This window comes from Molossus molossus, unplaced genomic scaffold (genome assembly GCF_014108415.1).
Source record: "Molossus molossus isolate mMolMol1 unplaced genomic scaffold, mMolMol1.p scaffold_m16_p_3, whole genome shotgun sequence".
Taxonomy (NCBI): domain Eukaryota; kingdom Metazoa; phylum Chordata; class Mammalia; order Chiroptera; family Molossidae; genus Molossus; species Molossus molossus.
Window position 1 is genome coordinate 7,787,978 of NW_023425366.1, and position 27,188 is coordinate 7,815,165.

The window sequence follows — 27,188 nt, forward strand, 5'->3', positions numbered from 1 at the left end:
AATTCTTTGTTAGATATTTTCTAAAGAGAGAGATTGGAAGGGGGGAAAACTCATAGAGTTTATTTTGAAGACCAAAGTCAACTACTTAAAATCTGTGTGATAGAGCCAGAAAAAGATAACTTGGCTTCACTATAAAAAAAAATATGTGGCCCGGCCAGTGTGGCTCAGTGGTTGAGCAGCGACCCATGCACCAAGAGGTCACCAGTTCAATACCCAGTCAGAGCACATACCCAGGTTGTGGGCCTGATCCCCAGTGAGGGGCATGCAGGAGGCGGCCAATTGATGTTCTCTCTAATCAATGCCTCTATCTCTTTCCCTCTTCCTTCCTTTCTCTCTGAAATCAATGAAGAAGAAAAAAATGTGAATTCTTGCCTGGCTGGTGTGGCTCAATGGTTGGGTGTCGACCCGTGCACCAAGAGGTAGCCGGCTCAATACCCAATCACAGCACATGCCCAAATTGTGGGCCTGATCCCCAGTGGGGGGCATGCAGGAGGCAGCCAGTCGACGTTCTCTCTCATCAATGACTCTATCTCTCTCCCTCTCCCTTCCTTTCTCTCTGAAATCAATAAAGAGAAATTATTTTTTTTAATGTGAATTTGTCATTTAGTTCTTTCAATGAGAAAGGCGAAGATTAGGAAAGAGACACGAGACTATCTGTCCTCATATTGAGCCCCTCTCGAAGATAACCCACATCTGGAATTATTACATGTCTGTGCTTAGTAAACTGTGCCCTGGGGTCCATTTTCCTGCTCCTAAATATAAAATGTGCATGTGGGTGTTTGTGCGTGTGTGTGTGTGTGCATGGGCGTGTGTGTGTGCATGTGTGCGTGCATGTGTGTGTGTGTGCACGTGTGGAGAGAGAGAGAGAGAAGCTAAGGACTGTGTCCAGGGCTTTCCTGACGTCTTATTCTCCACACTGGGGAGAGACAAGCCTGTGTGTGGTGGGGTGGGGGTGGGGCTGGGGCTGTGGGTGGGAGGGGGGCTTGAGGGGCAGGAATGGCGGAGGGTAGAGAGGAAAGCAGTAAAGACTGACATTTTTCCATCTTAGATCTCGAGGTGAGTTAGCTAACGATGCACCACCAGCTTAGACAGAGCCCCGGCACACGCAGGAGCAGCAGACAGGCCAGCTCTGACCTCCCAAAGGGAAATTTCAGTCTAGAAATGCTGATTGGAGATTTTCCCTGCAGACTCCCCTGGGAAGAGTTACTTCCCGCAGGGAGGTGGCCAGAAACTCATCCCCCAGTGGACACAGTCCTCTCTCCAGACTGTTTTGTGACCTCAGGTACCAGGTGGGGAGACACTAGCAGGTGACAAAATTGAGGCTTAACTGGCACCAAGTGACCCAGACAGACATCCAAGAAATGAAGAGTGGTCTGAGTGGAGCCTCCTAATATTGGTCTCCAGGGAGTAAAGTTTCCCTGGAAATGGTTATCAAAGTCTAAGAAGTTTCTTCAAGATTCTGTTTTGCACTAAACTCGAGGTCTTCATGCGTACTCTAATGCTGCAAATACATGCTGGACTCATGTTGGTGTTTTTGTTGTAGTTACTTTTAGCTGAAATTATGTTGATTCATTTTTATAACACAGGTAATTCGTGATTCACCAGAACATCTAGTTTGTGAAAAAATGCCAACATCAATCAGTGGTTCCTTAAGTGATGGAAGTCTTTTTCGCTTCCCCGAAATGTCTCTCCCACATTTCCCTTGGCCTTTTACTACATATGGGGTCAGAGTAAGTTTCTAGCTCTAGTCCTGCCAAGTCCCTGGGAACTGTGTGTGCAGCTAAGTTCTGACACAAATGGTTCACAGACAGCTGCTCTGGGAGACTGCCGCCATGTTTTTGAATGTTGAGAATTTTAATGAGGTAAAATCTAAGTCCAAAACTATCCTGTCTGCGTCACTAAATGGACATTGCCCTCCATTGTCACCAGACTTATTAATTAATTAATTTATGCATTTATTTATTTATTTATTTTTTATTCATCTCTAGAGAGAGAGAAAGGGAGAGGGAGAGAGATAGAAACATTGCTGAATGAGCTCATTGATTGGCCATCTCCTGCATGCTCCCCACTGGGGATCAGGCCCACAACCTGGACATGTGCCCTGACAGGGAATCGAACCAGCGACCTCTTGATGCAGGGGTTGATGCTCAACCAGTGAGCCACACCGGCTAGGCCATAGGTCTTTTTTAATAAATATGTTTTTATTGATTTTTAGAGAGAGAGGAGGGAGTGAGATAGAGAAACATTGATGTGAGAGAGAAACATGGATTGGCTGCCTCCTGCACGCCCCTACTGGGGATCAAGCCTGCCACCCTGGCGTGTGCCCGACCAGGAATCGATCTGGGACCTCTCAGTCCATGGACGAAGCTCAATCCACTGAGCTATACTGGCCAGGCTTGTATAGGGGTTAAAAAATTTTTTTTTACATACATGACCAGCCCAGCCCTTCCCAGTTTGGCTCAGCAGTTAAAGCGTCGGCTGGCAAACCAATGAGTCATGATTTTGATCCCGGCCAAGGGCAAGTACCTCGGTTGCAATTTGTCCCTGGCCTTGGTTGGGGTTGTGTGGGAGGCAGTCACTGGATGTGTCCCTTTCATATCGATGTTTCTCTCTCTCTCTCTCTCTCTCTCTCTCTCTCTTTCTCTCTCTCTCTCTCCCTCTCTCATCCTCTCTCCCCTCCCACTCTATCTGGACAAAAATAGGGGAAAAAAAGTCCTCGGGTGAGGATAAAAAAAAATTTACATATATGACCAGCCCAGGAGACTGGAAATTGTTCTGAGCGGTAGCTCTGGCCGCTCACCTCTGGGCTCATGACGTCAGCAGTCAGGGTGGACCTGTCTTGTTGAAGCAGCTGCGTTCCGTTCCCTAATGGCCTTGACCTGCCCAAGGAGCTAGAGGCCCTGATTCCCCAGGAGAGAAGATGCTACACGTATGATAGACCTTAACCACTTCCTTTTCTCACAGGAAAACCCTTCATTTCATTTTGGTTTTTAATCCTTACTCAAAAATATTTTCCATTTATTTTCAGACAAAATGGGAGGGGGAGAGAGAGAGAAACATCTATGTGAGAGGGACACATCAGTTGGTTGCCTCCTGCAGGACCCAACCAGGGCCCAGGACCAAACTACAACTGAGGTACGCGCCCTTGACTGGAATCGAACTCATGACTCTTTCGTCCATGGGCCGATGCTCCAACTGCTGAGCCAGACCAGCCATGGCTCATTTCTTACTTTTTTTTAATCATCACCCGAGGATATTTTTCCATTTTTGTTCAGATAGAGTGGGAGGGAGAGAGGAAGTGAGAGAGAGAGAGAGAGAAACATCGACGTGAAAGGGACACATCGAGTGGGTTCCTCCCCCACAACCCCCAACAGGGCCAGGGACAAACTGCAACCGAGGTACATGCCCTTAGTGGGAACCGAACCCGGGTGTCTGTGGACCACCGGCTGACGCTCTAGCCGCTGAGCCAAACCGGCCAGGGCTCATTTCATTTTTTAATCGGAGTAGAAATGTGTAATAATAGACTTCCCAGCCCCCTTCACACTTGAGTTGTGCTTCCCAGATATACCATATTTAAACTTTCTGCTTTTAGTCCCTCTGGTGTTTCCCTACAAATCTGAACACTAGACGTATAGGAGAGACCTTTGTCATAGACACCTGTTCTAGACTATGCACATTTCCCACTCTAAATTTTTGATAGTTATATAATCACTTTTAGCTCTTTTAGTGAGTACCCAGAACTTTACATAATATATCCTAACTATTCCTTATTATTTCAAATACCTAGAGCATCCAGAATCCCAGGATGAAAATTTAGGATATTAGAATTGCCAGAATTTTCCTCAACCTTCCCTTCCATTCTTCTACCTCTAAAGCTGTTGCCACAAGTATCTTCATTTTTACATTGTATAGTTTAATAGCATTTCAGTTTTGATCCGAAACTTTTATTGTGAGAAAGCAAATGCCCCATTGGTTTGTAGATGAGCAGAAATAAAATGCTCAGTCATGTATTCACAGAGATCGCAAGCATTTTCTTACGTCAAGTATAGAATAGGACCCAACTATTGGGGCCAAGGTGTAGCAGAGAGAACCCAGCTCCCTGGGCCTTTCCTCGGTGCAGGGAGGGGCGCAGCCAGCTCAGAGGAGCCTCCTTCCTGGGCAGAGTCCTCCTGTCTTCCGCAGCTGGACATAAAAGGCTCTTCTTGAGTCCTTTGTTTCTTAGAAATCACCAGCTTAAAATAATCAATCCCCAAGGGGCATAGTCTGGGATCACAAACTCTGCTTCCCCTCACTATGAAAAGGACTAGGTCACTATGTTTCTTGTATTCACTATTTTTTAAAAACTTTTTTGTTTTTCGGTTACAGTTTGTACATTCACTATTTACTCCTGAAAAATGGGGGATCATTTTCCAGCCATTCTTCTCTTCAGGGTTCTCAAGGTTGTTCCTTCACAGATTCGAACCCAGCGGTGACACCTGGCCTTTGGCTCAGACTGAACAAGGCGGTCCAGGGACGGCTCGAGAACGCGCTGTGTCCAGTAGATGGCAGCAGAGCTCCAAAGCAGCCTGGCCGGTTCCCTGGGGATCACCTGGGGGTCCTGTTAACAGGCAGATTCTGATTCAGTGGGTTCCTGAGCCCCAGGAGCTGCCACTGATGCCTGGGCAGGTGGTCAGGAAACACACCTGGAGTAGCAGGGCTCTAAGAAGGGCTGCTGGGCTTTATGTCTGTCTCCCTCCAGCACAAAACCTTTGAAAGTAGGTGCTTCGTTAACAACACTTTACTAATTAGTACACCTTTAATTGGAAACATTTTCCCAAAGGTTTTGTATACCAATCACACACTTGCTGGGTACTGACCATCTTTACTCAGGGCATGAGGTACCTGACCCGGTCCTATGGCTTCGCCGGGTGGCAGGATGGGGAACTGTTTGCCTTGAGACCACCCACGGAAGCCCAGAGCGGTTCTGGTTTAACTGGTGCCTTCCTCCCCTGAGATAATGATTAGCTGTCTAGACGAAGAACCTGTGGCTGGTTGGATCTGAACCTCCCCTTGGAGGCAAAGAGTGAGGTCGTTCTTGTTCCCAAGAGGGAATGGTTTGGGAGCTGGATATATCGGGAAAGTGTGAGTGGATGAGAGTGGGAAAGGAGGTGAACTGCTTTCAGACAAGTTTATGCATCTTGTTAGACATCCTCAACTACCCCCTCACCTCTCCTTCTTGGGTGGCATGCTGCTTTGGGTCTTGGGTGAAATACTGGCCCACCAGTTACAGAATCTATTAGCTGCCTGGTGGGGGTGCTCCCAGGACCAGGGTGGGGGTGCTCACAGGACCATGGTGGGGGTGCTCCCAGGCCCAGGGTGGGGGGCGCTCACAGGGCCCGGGTTCAGTGCACAGGGTGGGCACCTGGCAACTGGAGCAGAAACCTTGGGGTGGGTGGGGGTCAGATGCCAAGAGGTCTGCCAGGGCCTGGAAATGTTCCGGGTGATAACCAGTCTCATTTCCCGGGGAGGATAATTGTACTGAGAACTCTGAACTGGAGGCAGTATTTTGTGTGTGTCAGTTATGGACACCACACAGGAAACTATTACACAAAACATTAAATTCAGAGCTTGATATAAATACAGTAACACAGCCCTGCTGGGTGTAGATCAGGTGGTTGGGCATCATCTTGTGCACCGAAAGGTTGCTGGTTCAATTCCTGGTCAGGACATGCTCAGGTTGTGGGCCCGATCCCCAGTGAGAGCATGCAAGAGATGTCCAATCAAATTTCTCTCTCATCGATGTTTCTCTCTCTCTCCCTGTCCCTTCCTTTCTCTGTAAAATCAATAAAGGGAAGTAATAATAATGATAATATTAATTAGTATAGTAACACAATCTAGCTAACACTGAACATACAGGAAGACAGTTTTCAGGACTGTCTGCCATCTTCCCAGGACACAGCCCATAGCAGAAGGATGAGACAGGCTCTCGCAAGCATATCTAGGCTTGCTTTGGCTCGAAGCCCCAGAAAGTGCCCTCCAGTGATGGCGCAGTGTCGGCCTCCTGCCTGACTCCACGCTCTGGGCCGTCCTGAAGCCAGGCCCGCCTCTCACTCGGACCCACCACAGCTCAGCCCTTCCCCCAGCACCCCCAGGGGGACTCCAACCAAGTGGCCTGTTCTCCACACCGCAAGCTGATCTTTTTAAAGAAAAACAGTTCTATTTAGGTTACTCTCCTGTTCAAAACAAAACAAAAACACAATCCTTGAGTGTTTTTCCACTGCTCTTAGACGGAAATCTGAACTCTTTAGTAAAGTGTACAGGTCCCCCAGGGTCTGGCTCTTGAGTGTCTCCAGCCTCTGTTCATGGCTTCAAGGCCCAGGCGTGAGATTTATGTTCCTCAACGTAGCAAAACACTCTCCAAGCTTCATGGAATGGGCTGTCCCCCTGCCTTGGGCTCCGTCCCCTTTCTCTCCATTTCTTGACCTGAGAAGCCTCCTGCATGCCTTTATGATCAGGTCACATTTCTATTTCGCCTGGCACCTGTATCTCCCTGGATGGCTTCTCATGTCTGTCTTCTGCTAGACGCCGGGAGGCAAGAGAGCAGGGATTTCATGTGATTTGATGATCATTCATCTCCAGCACCTGCCATAAGATTCAACCATCTAATGTCAGTGTGAAGTTTGAAATTCTCTAAGTTGGCTTTCTAAACTTTGGTATATTAATCATTGCAAAGAGGATGATGGGACAAGATTGAACATTTTGTTTTAAATGTTTGACAACAGCTGCCAATACATATTGAATTATATTTACACTATTGGAGAAAGAATTTACTTCAATGTGAATTTGGAGGAATCAAACAAAATAAAAAGCATACAGGGAAAAAAACTATCTCTCTCTCCTGATTGCTTTCTCCCAGAAGATTTGTTGACAAATAATTAGTCATCTCTTCTGAAAACTCATTCAAACCATCACCACCTCCTGTGGGTCTCCACTGTAGGTTAAGCCCATTATTATTTTATTTCTGATCTTTGCTCAATGATATGCTCCATGAACGGTCTCTCTTGTTCACTGTATTCTTGGGAACTAGCAAGGTGTCTGATACACAGTAGGTGCCTAATAAGTAATAAATGAATGACCTCTGTGATGATATAACTGCATTTAATGGTAGGTATTTGTCAAACGATGCTAGGTGGGCACTAAACACAATCCCAGACAAGAGGCTTCGACCATTGTTAATTCCCCATGAACACCAAAGCTCACGACTGCTGACACTTTTTCTTCCTTCTGGCTCTGCTAGACTTTAGCCTCTGTGCAGGGTGAACAAAGACAGGGGGGTGAGCAGGGGACCTGCTTGGAGAAGCAGGAACACCGCAGAGCTGCTGAGCTCTGGGGCAAAGCAGATGGCGAGGGAGGAGGGAGCACAGCCCTCTCTTCCCTTCCAGGAGCCCGGAGCACAGCTCTGTCCCTTCTTCCTGCTCTCCCGGCAGCTCCCCCAGCCCTGCCTCGCCGAACCAACGCTAACTCTTCTCACCTGGAGGTTTCCAAACTGCTTTGTATAACATGGTGGTGCTGAGGTCTGGGAAACACTCAACCCCGGTAAATTCTTGAGAAAGCAGATCAGATCAGCGGGCTGTGGTACTGTCACCCGCCCCGACTCTCCCAGTAGTCAGGGTGGGTAGTGGTTGATGGCCCCAGGTACAGATTTCAGGGCCAAAAGGAAGCTAAGGAAGAGTGAAAGGCGAGGCAGATGACTGACGAGCCACGTCTCAAAACCACGGTACCCGTCACTGCTGAATCTATATGAGTTTCATGAACAATGTCCTTTCCATCATTGTGGGGTGATTTCATTCAGGCACGTACCAGGGAGAGGCCAAGCATGGTTGCAGGTGCCAGGGATAAAGCATTAAGACAGACAAGACATCTGCTTCCTGAAGTAGACCTAATCGGGGGGAGTCAATAAATATACAAATAAGTAAGAACCAGGTAATAAGTCGATAATGAAAATAAGGTATTGTGTAGGGAGTGATGGGATACTTTCGAGTGGGTGCTCAGCAAGACCTCTTTGAAGGCTTTCTTTCTTTCTTTCTTTCTTTCTTTCTTTCTTTCTTTCTTTCTTTCTTTCTTTCTTTCTTTCTTTCTTCTTTTTTCTTCCTTTCTCCTCACCCAAGAAATTTTTGCATTTATCTTCAGTCAGAGTGGGAGGGAGAGAGAGGGGAAGAGAGAGAGAGAAACATCGGGTGGTCGCCACTCGCACAACCCCAACTGAGGCTGGGGACAAACTGCAACCGAGGTAGGTGCCCTTAGCAGAACCGAACGCGGGACTCTCTGGCCCACAAGCGGATGCTCTAACCGCTGAGCCAAACCAGCCAGGGCCAAGGGTTTATTTTTAAGCGGAGGTAGGCATACAACCCTGCGGAAGGGCTATATATGTCGCTAGGAATATCGTTAGTGGTGCAGTTGGATATATGGCTGAATGTTGGCAGTTACCACTCTGGAAATAATAAAATATAAATCTAAAAAGACTTTAGTCAGCCTTAGTAATAATGAAAAGAAATTATAGGTCATTGGAATATTTGATGAGAAGCCTTCTCAAGAAGAAAAATATTTTGAAATTCCAATTTCATTCTTCTCAGTAAGAAGGTAGAAAGATTAGGAAATATTTACCCTGGGACCAGAGTTAAAAAGAGAAAAAACAATATCGAGCGCTAAACAGGTGGAGACAGATTCTTATTTGTTTATTTTATTTATTTCTTTTTATCTTCACCTGAGGACATCTTTCCATTTTGTTGTTGTTGTTGTTGTTCAGACAGAGTGCAATAGGGAGAGAGAGAGAGAGAGAGAGAGAGAGAGAGAGAGAGAGAGAGAGAAACATAGACGTGAGAGGAAAACATCAAGTGGTTCGGTTCCCGCTACGGGCACGTATCTCGGTTGCAGTTTGTCCCAGGCCCTGGTTGGGTAGTGCAGGTGGCAACCACCTGATGCGTCCCTTTCACGTAGATATTTCTCTCTCTCTCTCTCCCCCTCCCCTCCCACTCTATCTGAACAAAAAATGGAAAGATGACCTCAGGTGAGGATAAAAAATAAAATAAAATCAAGTGTAGCCTGGCCGGTTTGGCTCAGCAGTCGGAGCATAGGTCTGCGGACCAGAGAGTCCCAGGTTTGGTTCCCACTAGGGGCACATATCAAAGAAAGAAAGAAAGAAAGAAAGAAAGAAAGAAAGAAAGAAAGAAAGAAAGAAAGAAAGAAAGAAAGAAAATGAAGGGTATGTGGGCTCTCTCTCTCTCTGGTTGTATTTAGCAAGAAAGAGCAAGTAGCTTCCAGGATAGTCACATGTTAGCAAAAAAGCTTTTGTCTAATTTTCCAGAAATATAACCTTAAATATCAAAGCATGGGGACCATAGAGCTTATAAAACATTACATTGTTCTCCTACAGATTATATGAGTCAGCAGAAATGAACTCTGTTCAATTGTAATGTAGGTCACGGGTCCACATTAAGTGCCTGTGTGGTGGCTTCCTCCTTCGTTAGGGACTGGAGACTTTGTGTGTCTAGCTTTCTTTTTCCTGGCAGACCTTGAGAACACAAGTTGTCTCCACAGCTCCATATCTGAAAACGCCAGGCCTGGTTTCTGGAATATTATTCTCTAGGTATAATAACGACCTGTTGTATGCCGACTGGTGTGGCTCAGTGGTTGAGCATCGACCCTTGCAGCAAGAGGTCTCCAGTTCAATTTCCAGTCAGGGCACCTGCCCAGGTTGTGGGCCTGATCCCCAGTTGGGGGCATGCAGGAGGCAGCTAATCAATGTTCTCTCTCATTGATGTTTTTTTTAAATTTATCTTTTTATTTTATTTGTTACAGATGTTTCTCCTTTTTTACCCCATTGACACCTTCTCCCCATTCCCCCCACCCCGTCCCTGGCTTTCTTGTCCCTGTCCAGTGGTTATGCGTACATGCATATAAGTTCTGTGGTTTATCTCTTCCCTCCCCACCACCACCCCTCTTCTGAGGATTGTCAGTCTGTACCTTACTTCCATGTCTCTGGGTACCCTATTCCTCAGACTGTTATGATCATTATATTCCACAAATAAGTGAGATCATGTGGTATTTGTCTTTTTCTGCTTGGCTTGTTTCACTTAGGATTAATACTTTCCAGGTCCCTCCATGTCGTCTCAAAGGATTAGAGATCTTTCTTTCTTACAGCTGCATAGTATTCCATTGTGTATATGTACCACAGCTTTTTTATCCATTTGTCTACTGATGGACACTTGGGCTGTTTCCAGATCTTAGCTATTGTAAATAGTGCTGCTATAAACATGGGGGTACATATATTCTTTCTGATTGGGGTTTCAGGCTTCTTAGGGTATATTCCTAGAAGTGGGATCACTGGGTCAAATGAAAGTTCAATTTTTAATTTTTTGAAGTAACACCATAGTGTTTTCCATAGTGGCTGCACCAGTCTGCATTCCCACCAGCAGTGTACTAGAGTCCCCTTTTCTCCACACCCTCACCAACACTTGTTTGATGATTTGTTGACGCGGCCATTCTGACAGGTGTGAGGTGATACCTCACTGTTGTTTTAATTTGCATCTCTCTGATGATTAGTGATGTTGAGCATTTCTTCATCTGTCTCTTGGCCATTTATATGTCCTGTTTGGAGAGGTGTCTATTCAGGTCCTCTGCCCATTTTTTAATTGGGTTCTTTGTCTTCCTTTTGTTGAGTTTTATGAGCATTCTATATATTTTGGAAATTAACCCCTTATCGGATGTATCATTGGCAATGATGCTCTCCCATACAGTGGGTTGCCTTTCCATTTTGATGGTTGTTTCTTTTGCTGTGCAGAAGCTTTTGAGTTTGATGTAGTCCCATGTGTTCATGTTTTCCTTTGTTTCTGTTGCCTTAGGTGACGTATCAGTGAAAATTCTGCTGCGTATGATATCTAAAATTTTGTTGCTTACATTTTCTTCTAGGATTTTTATGGATTCATGGGTCACATTTAAGTCTTTTATCCACTTTGAGATTATTTTTGTGTATGGTGTAAGTTGATGGTCTAGTTTCATTTTATTGCATGTAGCTGTCCACTTTTTCCAGTACCTTTTATTAAAGAGGCTGTCTTTACTCCACTGTATGCTCTTGCCTCCTTTGTTAAATATCAATTGAGCATAATGTCTTGGGTCCATTTCTGGGTTCTCTGTTCTGTTCCACTGGTCTATACGCCTGTTCTTGTGCCAGTACCAGGCTGATTTGATTACAGTAGCTTTGTAGTATAACCTGATATCTGGTATTGTGATCCCACCTACTTTGTCCTTGTTTTTCAACATTGCTGTGGCTATTCGGGGTCTTTTTTGTTCCATATGAACTTTTGAAGTATTTGTTCTAGTTCTGTGAAATATGTCGTTGGTATTTTGATGGGGATTGCATTGAATCTATAGATTGCTTTGTGTAATATGGACATTTTAATGATGTTAATTCTTCCGATCCATGAACAAGGTATGTGCTTCCACAATTTATATCTTCTTCTATTTCTTTTTTCAATGTCCTGTAGTTTTCTGCAAATAGGTCCTTTACTTCTTTGGTTAAGTTTATTCCTATGCATCTTAATTTTTTTGCCATTGGTAAATGGGATTGTTTTTTCCGTTTCTCTTTCTGTGAGTTCATCGTTGAGTTCATCTTATACATCGTTGATGTATAAGAATGCCGTCGATTTCTTGACGTTAATATTGTTCATTGATGTTTCTATTTCTCTTTCCCTCTCCCTTCCCCTCTCTAAAATCAATAAAGAAAAAGAAAAAAATAATATTCTAAAGTAACAAATAGTATCATAGAAATTCTATACTGTAAAAACTTATTTAATGAAAAAAAGTTATGAAGTTTATTTTACATTTAAAATACTATACATTCCTTAATTATTGTACTTTATGAGTACATAGAATATTCATAGAACATCCCTCATAATTATCATATTAATAATGTGTTATAAATCATATAAATGAAATTATTTAACTAATTACAAAAATAATGTATTAAAAGAAGTTGAAAATATTTTCAAGCATTACTTAATATTTAAATACTTTATATAAAATATTTTCAAATTATCACTAAGTTTTTCTGGCTGGTGTGGCTCAGTGGTTGAGCCTTGACCCATGCACCAAGAGGTCGCAGTTCCATTCCTGGTCAGGCACATGCCCAGGTTGTGGGCCCAGTCCCTGGTGAGGGGCATGCAGGAGGCAGCCAATCGATGTTCTCTCTCATCGATGTTTATATCCCTCTTTCCCTCTCCCTTCCTCTCTCCCTAAAATCAATAAAGAAAAAAAATAAATTATCACTAAAGTTTTAACTAACGACATAAAATATAAACGATAAAGTCATACAGTTAACATTTTGACATCATAAGTAATAACATACACAAATAAATATGATAAACATTATGTAAAAATACATATTATAATTTAAAAACAAATACCATATATTGTATTAAGTACTTTAATATATTATAGAACCTAATAATTACTATATTAATATATTATAAAATATAAGAATAAAAGATAAATAGAATAGAATCTAAACATAGAACACAATTATATATATATAAGCACACACATATATATGTATATAATATATATGTATATATATATTTTGCAGGCAGCTGTTTTGAACTTTATTTGAGAAAGACAACATAAACGTATCAAAGGGCATACAGGCTGACGGGTGAGGATGGTCAGTGATTGCTGTTGGGGGATTCGAAGCAGGGCTAAGGCCTTTATTTGGCTCCAGGCTGCTCTGACTTCCCAGCTTCTGGGCCCCCAAGCTGGGCAAGAGCCTCAAAGGTGACAGGGATGGTGATCTCTGCTGGGGGCCTCCACGGTGAGCGTGCCCTCGGGGGACAGGGAAGAAGACACCAGGGTGGGGTCCACACCAGGGGGAAGCGTGTATTTTCGGGTGAAGCACCGGGAAATGTAGCCATGTTCGTCCTGTCTCCCTTCATGCTTGCCGGTGATCTCCACCACAGCTTCCTTGGTCTTGCCGGTCAGCCCCTCGGGGGCGAAGTGGTTGACGTCCAGGGACACGCGCCAGCGGTCGGGGCTGTGCTAGATCTCCGCGATGCCACTGCTGAGTTGTCTGCGGAGCGCGCCTGGCGCGGCCACCTCCGGGGTGCCCTGGACGGCGGCCGCGGTTAGCAGCGGGCGCATGGAGCCCGGCCAGCCGCTGAGGCCGAAGCACTGCGACCATTCCTCGGGCAGCCGCGGCATCCCGAAGGCCTGCTCCAAGAGGCGGCGGTGGCTCGGTACCAGTCGCGGAACGGTCCCAGCCAGGACTCCGCAGGAGCGAGAAGGGCACAGGGCGCTCAGTCCGCTGCCTCGGTTCTGCGCTTCTGGCCGAGGCTCGGAGGAACCTAGAACACAATTATATTTAACATCATCAATTAATAAGTTAACTGTAAATAGATAGCTACACGAAATAATTAAAGTGAAGACAAATATTAAGGGCAAAAATTATTCAAAATTAAATTATTTCAAATATAATTAACAAATGAATATTTTATAAATAAATTAAATCTAAATAATTGAAACATTTGTTTTAAGTAAACAAAATAATTATTTATATAACTTAAATAGTTAAATAATGATATATAATTTATGACAAGTAAAAAATTAAATTAATATAAATAAATAATACTCAAAATATTTGGATTAATTAAAATAAATGAGTAATACAGAAGCAAAATGCATAATCATAATTAATAGAATAGGCATATAAAATTAATATATATGATGTGATACATAAAGAATATCAATAATGACTAAAGCAAAAAATTAAATTGAACGATGAATTTAAATGTAATTAGTTAAAAATAACATCTTTACTTAGAGTAATATAAAGCATAATTATTACATTTATATATTACATTATCTATTATAGTCATTAAATTTTACTATAGTATTAAATATCTTTCTGTGCTCTCTAAGTCCTACAGAGATGGTTTTCCCACAGTTGGTTCTATTCAGACTTCCTTTTTTCTGGTACAGGGATGGCGTTTTACCCGCAGAACACCGGTCTTCCTTGCACACAGACCTTTCCGTAGCGACGGCTCCGTTCACAGAGCCAGGTGTTCCTCGCGGGCAGCGCACTTGTTCGCCCAATTTGTTGTTGGCAAACGCACTGCTGCTCGCTGTCTGCCCGCGCTCGCTCCGCGCCAGAGCCTCAGACTTGTCCGGTTTCCTGCAGCCGCGCGGCCGTAGCTGCAGAGCCCCAGGGGGCATGGCCGCGCGCTGATTTCACGGGAACCCGCGGGTTCTTCCCGGTCGCAGCCCCGCGAGCCTAGCAGCTCCCGCTCTGCGCTTTACAGGGTTAGTTCTCCGTGCGGTTTACTGAGGTTCCCCCTACCTTGTTTTGTGGGAATGATTTTTCCCGTTTCTAAGCTCTGTAACTTGGGGGGGGGGGGGGTATTGCAGCATTGGGTCTACTCATTTTCCTGAATTCGTTAAGGTGGGTTATTCCGTTTTGAACTGCTGGGTTTTTGATGCGATACCTGCCTTGCATACGCCCACCACCCTGGAGAGTATGAATACCCAGGCAGCGGGTACCGCCGCAGCCTTTGCGCCCTGCAGCAGCTCCAGCGCTGTGTCCTCTGGCCCCACGTCTGCGCGATGGATCAGCACCGGCTCCACGCTGGCAACCAGGCTTGGGATTCCGCAGACCTGCCGTCGGAGCCCCAGCCTCCGTTGGTCTCAGGAGAAGCGGGGCCCTGGCCGCTGCCTTTCTACCCTGTGCTGGGGAGCGCTAAGGCCACCGAAGACGACGGGCAGCTGCTTTCCAGTCCTTGTTGGCGGATGGCCTCATCGACCTACCCGCAAAACTCGAGGATCCTCAACGAAGCCCAGGGCCCCTCGGAACCACGCCCGCCGCTGCGCACTATGGGCCTCGGGCCTGGGGCGCCGACGACGCCAGGAGCACCCGCTGGAGCGCGGGAGCCGGTAAAGGAAACCACGGGCGGGCACAGGGCCTCCTTTTTGAAATCGGACAGATACCTGGTTTTTAATATCGGACAGATAACTCCCTTGTTTTTTTCCTTTTTTTCTTCTTTAATGATTTGAGAGAGAGAGGAAGGGAGATGGAGAGAGAGAGAAACATCAATGAGAAAGAACATCAATTAGCCACCTCCTGCATGCCCCACAATGGGAATTGCGCCCACAACCTGGGCATATGACCTGACCGGGAATTGAACCAGCAACCTCTTGGTGCATGGACGAGCCAGGCGTCCGTGGGCTCTGACTTCTCCAGCCGGGTTTTCTGCACCGCAGCAGGACCAGTGGCTTTCTTGGGGCGCTGGCTGGACCCATCGGGGCGGGGGGCAGTTTCCCACTGGCTTCCAGCTACTATTTGCATGAAAATCCTCGGGTTTCCATCCCTTTCCTTCCCAGTGCGGGACAGGACAAGACAAAGCTCTTGGTGGCAGAACCCCTGTCCTCCGGTGTTAACGGGGTCCTCCTATTGCACGTTTCCCCGATGTTCTAGCAGTTCCAGCGCCTGTGGCGGCCCAGAGGCCCTGTGCCCACTTTGAGCACTTTGGGTTCGTTGCTGCTGAGCCCTCGCTAACGCGGTCCTGAAGAGGCATTGATTCCATTAGCTCAGGTGAATGCGTTTTTCAAGTCCTACGGAGATGAGTTTTCTCTAGGGAACAACCATTTTTCCTTTTAGGAGAACCTACTTTTTTTGTTTGTTTGTGTTTTAATCTTCGTCAGAGTGTGTGTATGTGTATGGGGGGGGGGGTTGGAAGGAGGGAGGGGGGGAGAGAGAGAGAGAGAGAGAGAGAGAGAGACACGTGGATATGAGAAACACAGAGTGGCTGCCTCCCTCAAGACCCTGAGAGGGGCTGGAAATCAAACCCTCAACCAAGGTACACACCCTGGACCTGGAATTGAACGGGAGACTCTGGTCAGTAGGACAATGCTCTAATCGCTGAGCACATAGTTTTTGATGTCAAACAGAGACCCAGTTCTGCGGAGAACCTTCGTTCCTTTCATGCTGATGGGTACCGAGGTGGGTCTTTCTCCAGGATCACCATGGTTCCATTCCCGCAGACCACATACCCTGGTTGCACTCTGGTCGTTTGGTGTGTCACTTGTCTAGAGCCCACTTGCTCCTGGTAGGTCACTTTCAGAGCAAGCAGCGCTATGTTAATGGACAGAGTCGGTTCAACCTCCTTTCACAAGTATCTTTTGTGCGGATCAAAGGCAAGGCTGTCAGAGGCTAAAGCCCTGGTTCTCAGGTGGGGTCTGGGTCTTCCTTCTGCCTGTTTCTCCTTGGCCTCGCAGTCACTGCACTGCAGAGGAAAAGGTATATTTACTTACTTACTCTTACTTTTAATTTCTTTTTGCTAATCCTCACAAGAGAATATTTTTCCATTGATTTCTAGATAGAGTGGAAGTGAGGGATGGAGAGAAACATCAATGTGAGAGACACATTGATTAGTTGCCTCCCACATGACCCCAACAGGTACAGAGATCCAACCTGCAACCCAGGTATGTGCACTTGACCAGAAATGGAACCCAAGACTCTTGGGTCTGAGGGCTGATGCTCTAACCAGTGAGCCAAACCAGCCAGGGCCGGATGCTGACTTTTAATTATTGACACTTTTGTTAAATAACTTTTACTTACTGTCGGTTAGTTTTAATCAATGACACTACTTTTAATTACTGACAATGACTTTTACTTAGTGACGCATACATACATTTACTTATTGACACTAATTTTACAAACTGATACTCTGACTTACTGATACAAACTTTTATTTACTGATACTTACTTTTAGTTAGTGGCACATTTTCCTTTCTGCTTCTGGAACAGCCATTTTATTTTTGAACAAATTATTCTCTTTTTCTTTAACAAAAACACAGAGTATATACCTTGAATGCTTTTAATACAAAACACATCACATTTCTCCCAATACTTTCTATATAAAGTGGTTTCCCTTTCCTCTTACTTATTCTAATTGTTTTTTTATATTTTCATTATTAATGTTACCTATTAAGAACCTTTACTTTCCAATGAAAACTAAGAAGCAGTTAATTATGAGCTATAATATATTAGCACTCTCTAGTGAATAGCATACTTATGAATACAAATTATAAAAAAATTTTAATTTTCAGCCCTGGCCAGTTTGGTTCAGCCTGCGGACAAGAGTGTCCTGGGTTCGGTTCCTGCTAGGTAGGGGCACATACCATAATAATAATAATAATAATTATTATTATTATTATTTTCAGAGTCCTGCTTTTAATAGTATTATTGTTTAAAATATGGGTAGGAGGGGAGCTGGCTGGCTGGCTCCAAGGTTAGAGCATTGGCCCAAGGACTAAAAAGTCTGGGGTCCTGGTCAAGGGCATGTACTTTGGTTTCCCGGGTCTTGCAGGGAGGCAAGCAGTTCCCACCCCCCCCCTCTCTGTCTCTCTCCCTCTCTGTCTCTTTCTCTCCCTTTCCCATCCTACTCCCACTCTATCTAAAAAAATAAATGAAAAAATATATCCTAAGGTGCCGATTAACAAAATTAAAAATAAAAAAAGGAATAAAGAGACAAAAAGGGAAGTTGACCTTTATGATGTTGGTTAACACGGGGGTAGGGGATGGCGGTTCCCAGAAGCCAGGGGATTGGCTAAAATTGACATTCATTTCGGAAAGATGACTTCTCTCATTAACATTTCCATCTTCCTCTCCTTTGCTCTTTTTGTCTCAAAAAAAGAGAAGTCACTCTCACCCGAAACCGGTGTTAGTTGCGCCATACTCGCTTCTCCAAAACGCTCGGGTTTGACGTCAGCCTGAAAGGAGCAATGGTTCTCCGCAGAACCGGGTCTCTGTTCCACATCAAAAACTAGGTGTCCAGCGATTAGAGCATTGGCCTACTGACCAGAGTCTCCCACTCAATTCCAGGTCAAGGGCGTGTACCTTGGCTGAGGGTTTGATCCCAGCCCCTCTCAGGGTCTTGAGGGAGGCAGCCACTCTGTGTGTCTCTCTCATATCCAAGTTTCTCTCTCTCCCTCCCTCCGTCCTTCCAACTCTCTCTCCCCCCACACACCCCCCCAACTCACACACACTCTGACGAGGATTAAAAAGAAACTAGGTCCTCCTAAAAGGAAAAACGGTTGTTCCCTGGAGAAAACTCATCTCCGTAGGACTTGAAAAACGTATCATCTGAGCTAATGGAAGCAATACCTCTTATTCAGTGACCGCGTTAGCGAGGGCTCAGCAGCAACGAACCCAAAGTGCTCAAAGTGGGCACAGGGCCTCTGGGCCGCCACAGGCGCTGGAACTTCAAGAACATGGGGGAAACCTGCAATAGGAGGACCCCGTTAACACCAGAGGACAGGGGTTCTGCCACCAAGAGCTTTGCCTTGTCCTGTCCCGCACTGGGAAGGAAAGGGATGGAAACTCGAGGATTTTCATGCAAATAGTAGCTGGAAGCCAGTGGGAAACTGCCCCCCGCCCCGTGTCACCAAGGAACGCCCTGGCATCAAGTCAAGAGCGTGGGCTGGGCCCTAAACACGAGTGAATGAGCTGGACTCCGCCTGCCAGGGTCTCCCTTGAGAGACAAGCCCGCACAACGCGGATCCGAAGAACGGAACGGACTGGGTCCTGCCAGCGCCCCAGAAAGGCCACTGGTCCTGCTGCGGTGCAGAAAGCGCGGCTGGAGAAGCCAGCGCCCACGGCCCCCTGCTCCTCCGAATCACCAGTAGATTTGTGTCCCTGGCTCAGTAATCAGCGAGCAAAGTGCAATAAGAAGCGACCAGCGTTGCAGGGAGAGAGACCGAATCAAAAATTGACAAGGGACACTGAAGTGACGTGCCAATGCACTTTTATTGCCCCTCAGACACCCTTTCCCGCGGGCGGACGTCCCAAGTGGCCCCCTCCCCCTGCGATCTCAGCGCTCCTTAGAGTCCAAGGAGGTTCTTCAACGCAGAGTAGACAGTAGCACAGCAGCTCCAGATGGAGGCGGCGCGGCCAATCAACGGCAGGCACGTTGACAGAAGCCCGCGCCAGAGCCCGCGCCCGCGACTGCGCCTGCGCCTGCGCCTGCGCCTGCCCCCCGCCGCGGGCTCAGGAGGAGGGCGGCGATCCGAAGGGTTCAAGACGAACCAGGTCCCCGGGTCCGCCGATCCGCCCACGCCTTGGAGCGGCAGGGCCACAGGAAGCAACACGAACGTGGTTTCCTTTGCCAGCTCCCGCGCTCCTGGCGTCATCGGCGCCCCAGGCCCGAGGCCCATAGTGCGCAGCGGCGGGCGTGGTTCCGAGGGGCCCTGGGCTTCGTTGAGGATCCTCGCGGTTTGCCGGTGGGACGATGAGCCCAGCCGCCAACAAGGACTGGAAAGCAGCTGCCCGTCGTCGTTGGCACCGCGGCGGTGGCCCGAGCGCTCTCCCAGCACAGGGTAGAAAGGCAGCGGCCAGGGCCCCGCTTCTCCTGAGATCAACGGAGGCTGGGGCTCCGACGGCAGGCCTGCGGAATCCCAAGCCTGGTTGCCAGCGTGGAGCCGGTGCTGATCCATCGCGCAGACGTGGGGCCAGAGGACACAGCGCTGGAGCTGCTGCAGGGCGCAATGGCTGCAGTGTACCCGCTGCCTGGGTATTTGTCATCCGGCAGAGTACAGAGCGGAATGGGCGGAGTGGGTGGGCGGAGACACCACGGAAGGTGGCAAAAAAGGAAAGCGACTCAAAAACGTAATAGTTGCCCTGGCTGGTTTGGTGGGCGGAAACACCACGGAAGGTGGCAAAAAAGGAAAGCGACTCAAAAACGTAATAGTTGCCCTGGCTGGTTTAATTAAGCGGTCGGAGCGTAGGCCTGCGGTCCATAGAGACCCGGGTTCGGTTCCCGCTAAGGACATGTGCCTTGGTTGCAGTTTGTCCCCGGCCCTGGTTGGGTTGTGCAAGCATTAGATGTGTCCATTTCACGTCCATGTTTCTCTCTCTCCCTTCCACTCTATCTGAACAAAAAATGGAAAAATGTGCTAGGGTGAGAATAAAAAAAACAAACAAAAACAAAACAGTAATAGTCGTCCTGGCCACTTTGGCTCAGAGGTTGAGCGTGGTCCTGCGGATCAGAGAGTCCCGGATTCGGTTCCCACAAGGGGCATGTACCACCAAAAAAAAAAAAAAAAAAAAAAAGTAATAGTCCACCCAAAGAAAACCAGAAAAATTCAGTATTGCGAAACCAACAGATGTTGCATGACACAGAGCCCAGAATAGTGTTTTTGAATGGGAACACGGGAGTTCCCTGCAGAAAACATGGTAGCTGTCTGACATAAAAAACGAGGTTCGTGTGACTGGAAATACGGTGTGTGGAGAAAACCGGGTATCTGCTTGGTATGAAAAACGCGGTATCTGTCTGTGTCCAAAACGAATTATGTGTTGAGTTTCAAAAACGCGGTATCAGTCCGGTATTAAAAACAAGGTAGGTATCTGTCAGGTCTCAAAAACGAGATAACTGTCAGGTATCAAAACTAAGCTTTTGTGGAGTTTCAAAACGGAGTTATCGCCTGCCCGGTGTGGCTCAGTGGTTGAGCATCGACCGGAGCCCAAAGATGTTGCCAGTTCGATTCCCGGTCAAGGTACATGCCCAGGTTGTGGGCCCAATCCCCAGTGGGGGGCATGGAGGAGGTGACCAATCCATGTTCTCTCTCACTGATGCTTCTATCTCTCTCCCCCTCTCTCTCTCAAATCAATAAAGAAAAAAAAAAAAGGAGGGGGGACAAAAAACAGAGTTATCTGTCCTGTACTAAAAATGAGGTATCGGTCGGATTTCAAAAAGGAGGCCCTATGCCCGCCCGGGTCTTCCATGAGAGACACATCCACTAAACGCGGTCGCAAACAACGGAACGAACTGGGTCCAGCCAGCGCCCCAGAAAGGCCACTGGTCCTGCTGCGGTGCAGAAAGCGCGGCTGGAGAAGCCAGCGCCCACGGCCCCCTACCTCGTCCGAATCGCCAACAGATTTGTGTCCCTGGCTCAGTAATCAGCGAGGAAAGTGCAATAAGAAGCGACCAGCGTTGCAGGGAGAGAGACCGAATCAAAAATTGACAAGGGGCACTGAAGTGACGTGCCAATGCACTTTTATTGCCCCTCACACACCCATTCCCGCGGGCGGCCGTCCCAAGTGGGTCCCCTCCCTCTGCGACCTCAGCGCTCCTTAGAGTCCAAGGAGGTCCAACAGCGCAGCGCAGACAGCAGCCCAGGGGCTCAAGGTGTAGGCGGCGCGAGCGATCCACCGCAGGCAGGATGAGAAACGCGTGCGCGTGCTCCCCGCGGCGGGCTCGGGAGGAGGGCGGCGATCTGAAAGGTGCGAGACGAACCAGGTCTCCGGGTCCGGCGATCCGCCCGCGTCACGGCGCGGCAGGGGCACGGGAAGCAACACGCCGGTGGTTTCCTTTACCGGCTCCCGCGCTCCAGCGGGTGCTCCTGGCGCGGTGGGCGCCCCAGGCCCGAGGCCCATAGTTGGCAGCGGCGGGCGTGGTTCCGAGGGGCCCTGGGCTTCGTTGAGGATCCTCGCGGTTTGCGGGTAGGTCGATGAGCCCAGCCGCCAACAAGGACTGGAAAGCAGCTGCCCGTCGTCTTCGGTGGCCCGAGCGCTCTCCCAGCACAGGGTAGAAAGGCAGCGGCCAGGGCCCCGCTTCTCCTGAGACCAACGGAGGCTGGGGCTCCGACGGCAGGTCTGCGGAATCCCAAGCCTGGTTGCCAGCGTGGAGCCCGTGCTGATTCATCGCGCAGACGTGGGGCCAGAGGACACAGCGCTGGAGCTGCTGCAGGGCGCAAGGGCTGCGGCCGTACCCGCTGCCTGGGTATTCATACTCTCCAGGGTGGTGGGCGTATGCAAGGCAGGTATCGCATCAAAAACCCAGCAGTTCAAAACGGAATAACCCACCTTAACGAATTCAGGAAAATGAGTAGACCCAATGCTGCAATACTCCCCCCCGCCCCAAAAGTTACAGAGCTTAGAAACCGGAAAAATCATTCCCACAAAACAAGGTAGGGGGAACCTCAGTAAACCGCACGGAGAACTAACCCTGTAAAGCGCAGAGCGGGAGCTGCTAGGCTCGCGGGGCTGCGACCGGGAAGAACCCGCGGGTTCCCGTGAAATGAGCGCGCGGCCATGCCCCCTGGGGCTCTGCAGCTACGGCCGCGCGGCTGCAGGAAACCGGACAAGTCTGAGGCTCTGGCGCGGAGCGAGCGCGGGCAGAGAGCGAGCAGCAGTGCGTTTGCCAACAACAAATTGGGCGAACAAGTGCGCTGCCCGCGAGGAACACCTGGCTCTGCGAACGGAGCCGTCGCTACGGAAAGGTCTGTGTGCAAGGAAGACCGGGGTTCTGCGGGTAAAACGCCATCCCTGTACCAGAAAAAAGGAAGTCTGAATAGAACCAACTGTGGGAAAACCATCTCTGTAGGACTTAGAGAGCACAGAAAGATATTTAATACTATAGTAAAATTTAATGACTATAATAGATAATGTAATATATAAATGTAATAATTATGCTTTATATTACTCTAAGTAAAGATGTTATTTTTAACTAATTAAATTTAAATTCATCGTTCAATTTAATTTTTTGCTTTAGTCATTATTGATATTCTTTATGTATCACATCATATATATTAATTTTATATGCCTATTCTATTAATTATGATTATGCATTTTACTTCTGTATTACTCATTTATTTTAATTAATCCAAATATTTTGAGTATTATTTATTTATATTAATGCAATTTTTTACTTGTCATAAATTATATATCATTATTTAACTATTTAAGTTATATAAATAATTAATTATTTTGTTTACTTAAAACAAATGTTTCAGTTATTTAGATTTAATTTATTTATAAAATATTCATTTGTTAATTATATTTGAAATAATTTAATTTTGAATAATTTTTGTCCTTAATATTTGTCTTCACTTTATTTCGTGTAGCTATCTATTTACAGTTAACTTATTAATTGATGCTGTTAAATATAATTGTGTTCCAGATTTCTCCGAGCCTCGGCCAGAAGCGCAGAACCGAGGCAGCAGACTGAGCGCCCTGTGCCCTTCTCGCTCCTGCGGAGTCCTGGCTGGGACCGTTCCGCGACTGGTACCGAGCCACCGCCGCCTCTTGGAGCAGGCCTTCGGGATGCCGCGGCTGCCCGAGGAATGGTCGCAGTGCTTCGGCCTCAGCGGCTGGCCGGGCTCCATGCGCCCGCTGCTAACCGCGGCCGCCGTCCAGGGCACCCCGGAGGTGGCCGCGCCCCCCTACAGTGGCGCGCTCCGCAGACAACTCAGCAGTGGCATCGCGGAGATCTAGCACACCCCCGACCGCTGGCGCGTGTCCCTGGACGTCAACCACTTCGCCCCCGAGGGGCTGACCGGCAAGACCAAGGAAGCTGTGGTGGAGATCACCGGCAAGCATGAAGGGAGACAGGACGAACATGGCTACATTTCCCGGTGCTTCACCCGAAAATACACGCTTCCCCCTGGTGTGGACCCCACCCTGGTGTCTTCTTCCCTGTCCCCCGAGGGCACGCTCACCGTGGAGGCCCCCAGCAGAGATCACCATCCCTGTCACCTTTGAGGCTCTTGCCCAGCTTGGGGGCCCAGAAGCTGGGAAGTCAGAGCAGCCTGGAGCCAAATAAAGGCCTTAGCCCTGCTTCGAATCCCCCAACAGCAATCACTGACCATCCTCACCCGTCAGCCTGTATGCCCTTTGATACGTTTATGTTGTCTTTCTCAAATAAAGTTCAAAACAGCTGCCTGCAAAATATATATATATAATATATATACATATATATTATATACATATATATGTGTGTGTTTATATATATAATTGTGTTCTATGTTTAGATTCTATTCTATTTATCTTTTATTCTTATATTTTATAATATATTAATATAGTAATTATTAGGTTCTATAATATATTAAAGTACTTAATACAATATATGGCATTTGTTTTTAAATTATAATATGTATTTTTACATAATGTTTATCATATTTATTTGTGTATGTTATTACTTATGATGTCAAAATGTTAATTGTATTACTTTATTTATCGTTTATATTTTATGTCGTTAGTTAAAACTTTAGTGATAATTTATTTTTTTTCTTTATTGATTTTAGAGAGAGAGGAAGGGAGAGGGAAAGAGGGATATAAACATCGATGAGAGAGAACATCGATTGGCTGCCTCCTGCATGCCCCTCACCAGGGACTGGGCCCACAACCTGGGCATGTGCCTGACCAGGAATGGAACTGCGACCTCTTGGTGCATGGGTCAAGGCTCAACCACTGAGCCACGCCAGCCAGAAAAATTTAGTGATAATTTGAAAATATTTTATATAAAGTATTTAAATATTAAGTAATGCTTGAAAATATTTTCAACTTCTTTTAATACATTATTTTTGTAATTAGTTAAATAATTTCATTTATATGATTTGTAATACATTATTAATATGATAATTATGAGGGATGTTCTATGAATACTCTATATACTTATAAAGTACAATACTTAAGGAATGTATAGTATTTTAAATGTAAAATAAACTTCATAACTTTTTTTCATTAAATAAGTTTTTACAGTATAGAATTTCTATGATACTATTTGTTACTTTAGAATATATATTTTTTTCTTTTTCTTTTCCTTTATTGATTTTAGAGAGAGGGGAAGGGAGAGGGAAAGAGAAATAGAAACATCAATGAACAAAATTAACGTCAAGATATTGACGGCATTCTTATACATCAACGACGTTGAACTCACAGAAAGAGAAACTGAAAAAACAATCCCATTTACCATCGTGGCAAAAAAATTAAGATACTTAGGAATAAACTTAACCAAAGAAGTAAAGGTCCTATTTGCAGAAAACTACAGGACATTGAAATAAGAAATAGAAGAAGATATAAAAAATTGGAAGCACATACCTTGTTCATGGATCAGAAGAATTAACATCATTAAAATGTCCATATTACACAAAGCAATCTATAGATTCAATGCAATCCCCATCAAAATGCCAATGACATATTTCACAGAACTAGAACAAATACTTCAAAAGTTCATATGCAACCAAAAAAGACCCCGAATAGCCACAGCAATGTTGAAAAACAAGGACGAAGTAGGTGGGATCACAATACCAGATATCAGGTTATACTACAAAGCTACTGTAATCAAATCAGCCTGGTACTGGCACAAGAACAGGCGTATAGACCAGTGGAACAGAACAGAGAACCCAGAAATGGACCCAGGACATTATGCTCAATTGATATTTAACAAAGGAGGCAAGAGCATACAGTGGAGTAAAGACAGCCTCTTTAATAAATGGTGCTGGGAAAAGTGGACAGCTACATGCAATAAAATGAAACTAGACCATCAACTTACACCATACACAAAAATAAACTCAAAATGGATAAAAGACTTAAATGTGACCCGTGAATCCATAAAAATCCTAGAAGAAAATGTAGGCAACAAAATTTTAGACATCATACGCAGCAGAATTTTGCCTGATACGTCACCTAAGGCAACAGAAACAAAGGAAAACATGAACACATGGGACTACATCAAACTCAAAAGCTTCTGCACAGCAAAAGAAACAACCATCAAAATGGAAAGGCAACCCACTGTATGGAAGAGCATCATTGCCAATGATACATCAGATAAGGGGTTAATTACCAATACATATAGAGTGCTCATACAACTCAACAAAAGGTAGATAAAGAACCCAGTTAAAAAATGGGCAGAGGACCTGAATAGACACCTCTCCAAACAGGACATACAAATGGCCAAGAGACTGATGAAGAAATGCTCAACATCACTAATCATCAGAGAGATGCAAATTAAAACAACAATGAGGTATCACCTCACACCTGTTAGAATGGCCGCATCAACAAATCATCAAACAAGTGTTGGTGAGGGTGTGGAGAAAAGGGGACTCTAGTACACTGCTGGTGGGAATGCAGACTGGTGCAGCCACTATGGAAAACACAATGGTGTTACTTCAAAAAATTAAAAATTGAACTGCCATTTGACCCAGTGATCCCACTTCTAGGAATATACCCTAAGAAGCCTGAAACCCCAATCTGAAAGAATATATGTACCCCCATGTTTATAGCAGCACTATTTACAATAGCTAAGATCTGGAAACAGCCCAAGTGTCCATCAGTAGGCGAAGGGATAAAAAAGCTGTGGTACATACACACAACGGAGTACTTAGCAGCTGTAAGAAAGAAAGATCTCTAATCCTTTGAGACGACATGGAGGGACCTGGAATGTATTAATCCTAAGTGAAACAAGCCAAGCAGAAAAAGACAAATACCACATGATCTCACTTATTTGTGAAATATAATGGACATAACAGTCTGAGGAACAGGGTAGACCCAGAGATATGGAAGTAAGGTACAGACAGACAACCCTCAGAAGAGGGGTGGTGGGGGGAGGGAAGAGATAAACCACAGAACTTATATGCATGTACGCATAACCACTGGACAGGGACAAGAAAGCCGGGGACGGGGTGGGGGGGATGGGGAGAAGGTGTCAATGGGGTAAAAAAGGAGAAACATCTGTAACAAATAAAATAAAAATATAAATAAAAGAAACATCAATGAGCGAGAACATTGATTGGCTGCCTCCTGCATGCCCCCAACTGGAGATCAGGCCCACAACCTGGCAGGTGCCCTGACTGGAAATTGAACTGGAGACCTCTTGCTGCAAGGGTCGATGCTCAACCACTGAGCCACACCAGTCGGCATACAACAGGTCGTTATTATACCTAGAGAATAATATTCCAGAAACCAGGCCTGGCGTTTTTAGATATGGAGCTGTGGAGACAACTTGTGTTCTCAAGGTCTGCCAGGAAAGAGAAAGCTAGACACACAAAGTCTCCAGTCCCTAACGAAGGAGGAAGCCACCACACAGGCACTTAATGTGGACCCGTGACCTACATTACAATTGAACAGAGTCCATTTCTGCTGGCTCATATAATCTGTAGGAGAACAATGTAATGTTTTATAAGCTCTATGGTCCCCATGCTTTGATATTTAAGGTTATATTTCTGGAAAATTAGACAAAAGCTTTATTGCTAACATGTGACTATCCTGGAAGCTACTTGCTCTTTCTTGCAAAATACAACCAGACAGAGAGAGAGAGAGCCCACTTACCCTTCATTTTCTTTCTTTTTTATTTTTTATTTTTATTTTATTTTTCTAATTTTTTATCCTCACC

General features: G+C 46.0%; 2 pseudogenes; one reads left to right on the forward strand and one right to left on the reverse strand.

The window, feature by feature from the left end:
- Window positions 1-12,737: 12,737 nt before the first annotated feature.
- LOC118641538 lies at window positions 12,738-14,238 on the reverse strand (annotated as a pseudogene).
- Window positions 14,239-22,108: 7,870 nt separating this feature from the next.
- LOC118641541 lies at window positions 22,109-23,618 on the forward strand (annotated as a pseudogene).
- The last annotated feature ends 3,570 nt before the right edge of the window (window positions 23,619-27,188 follow it).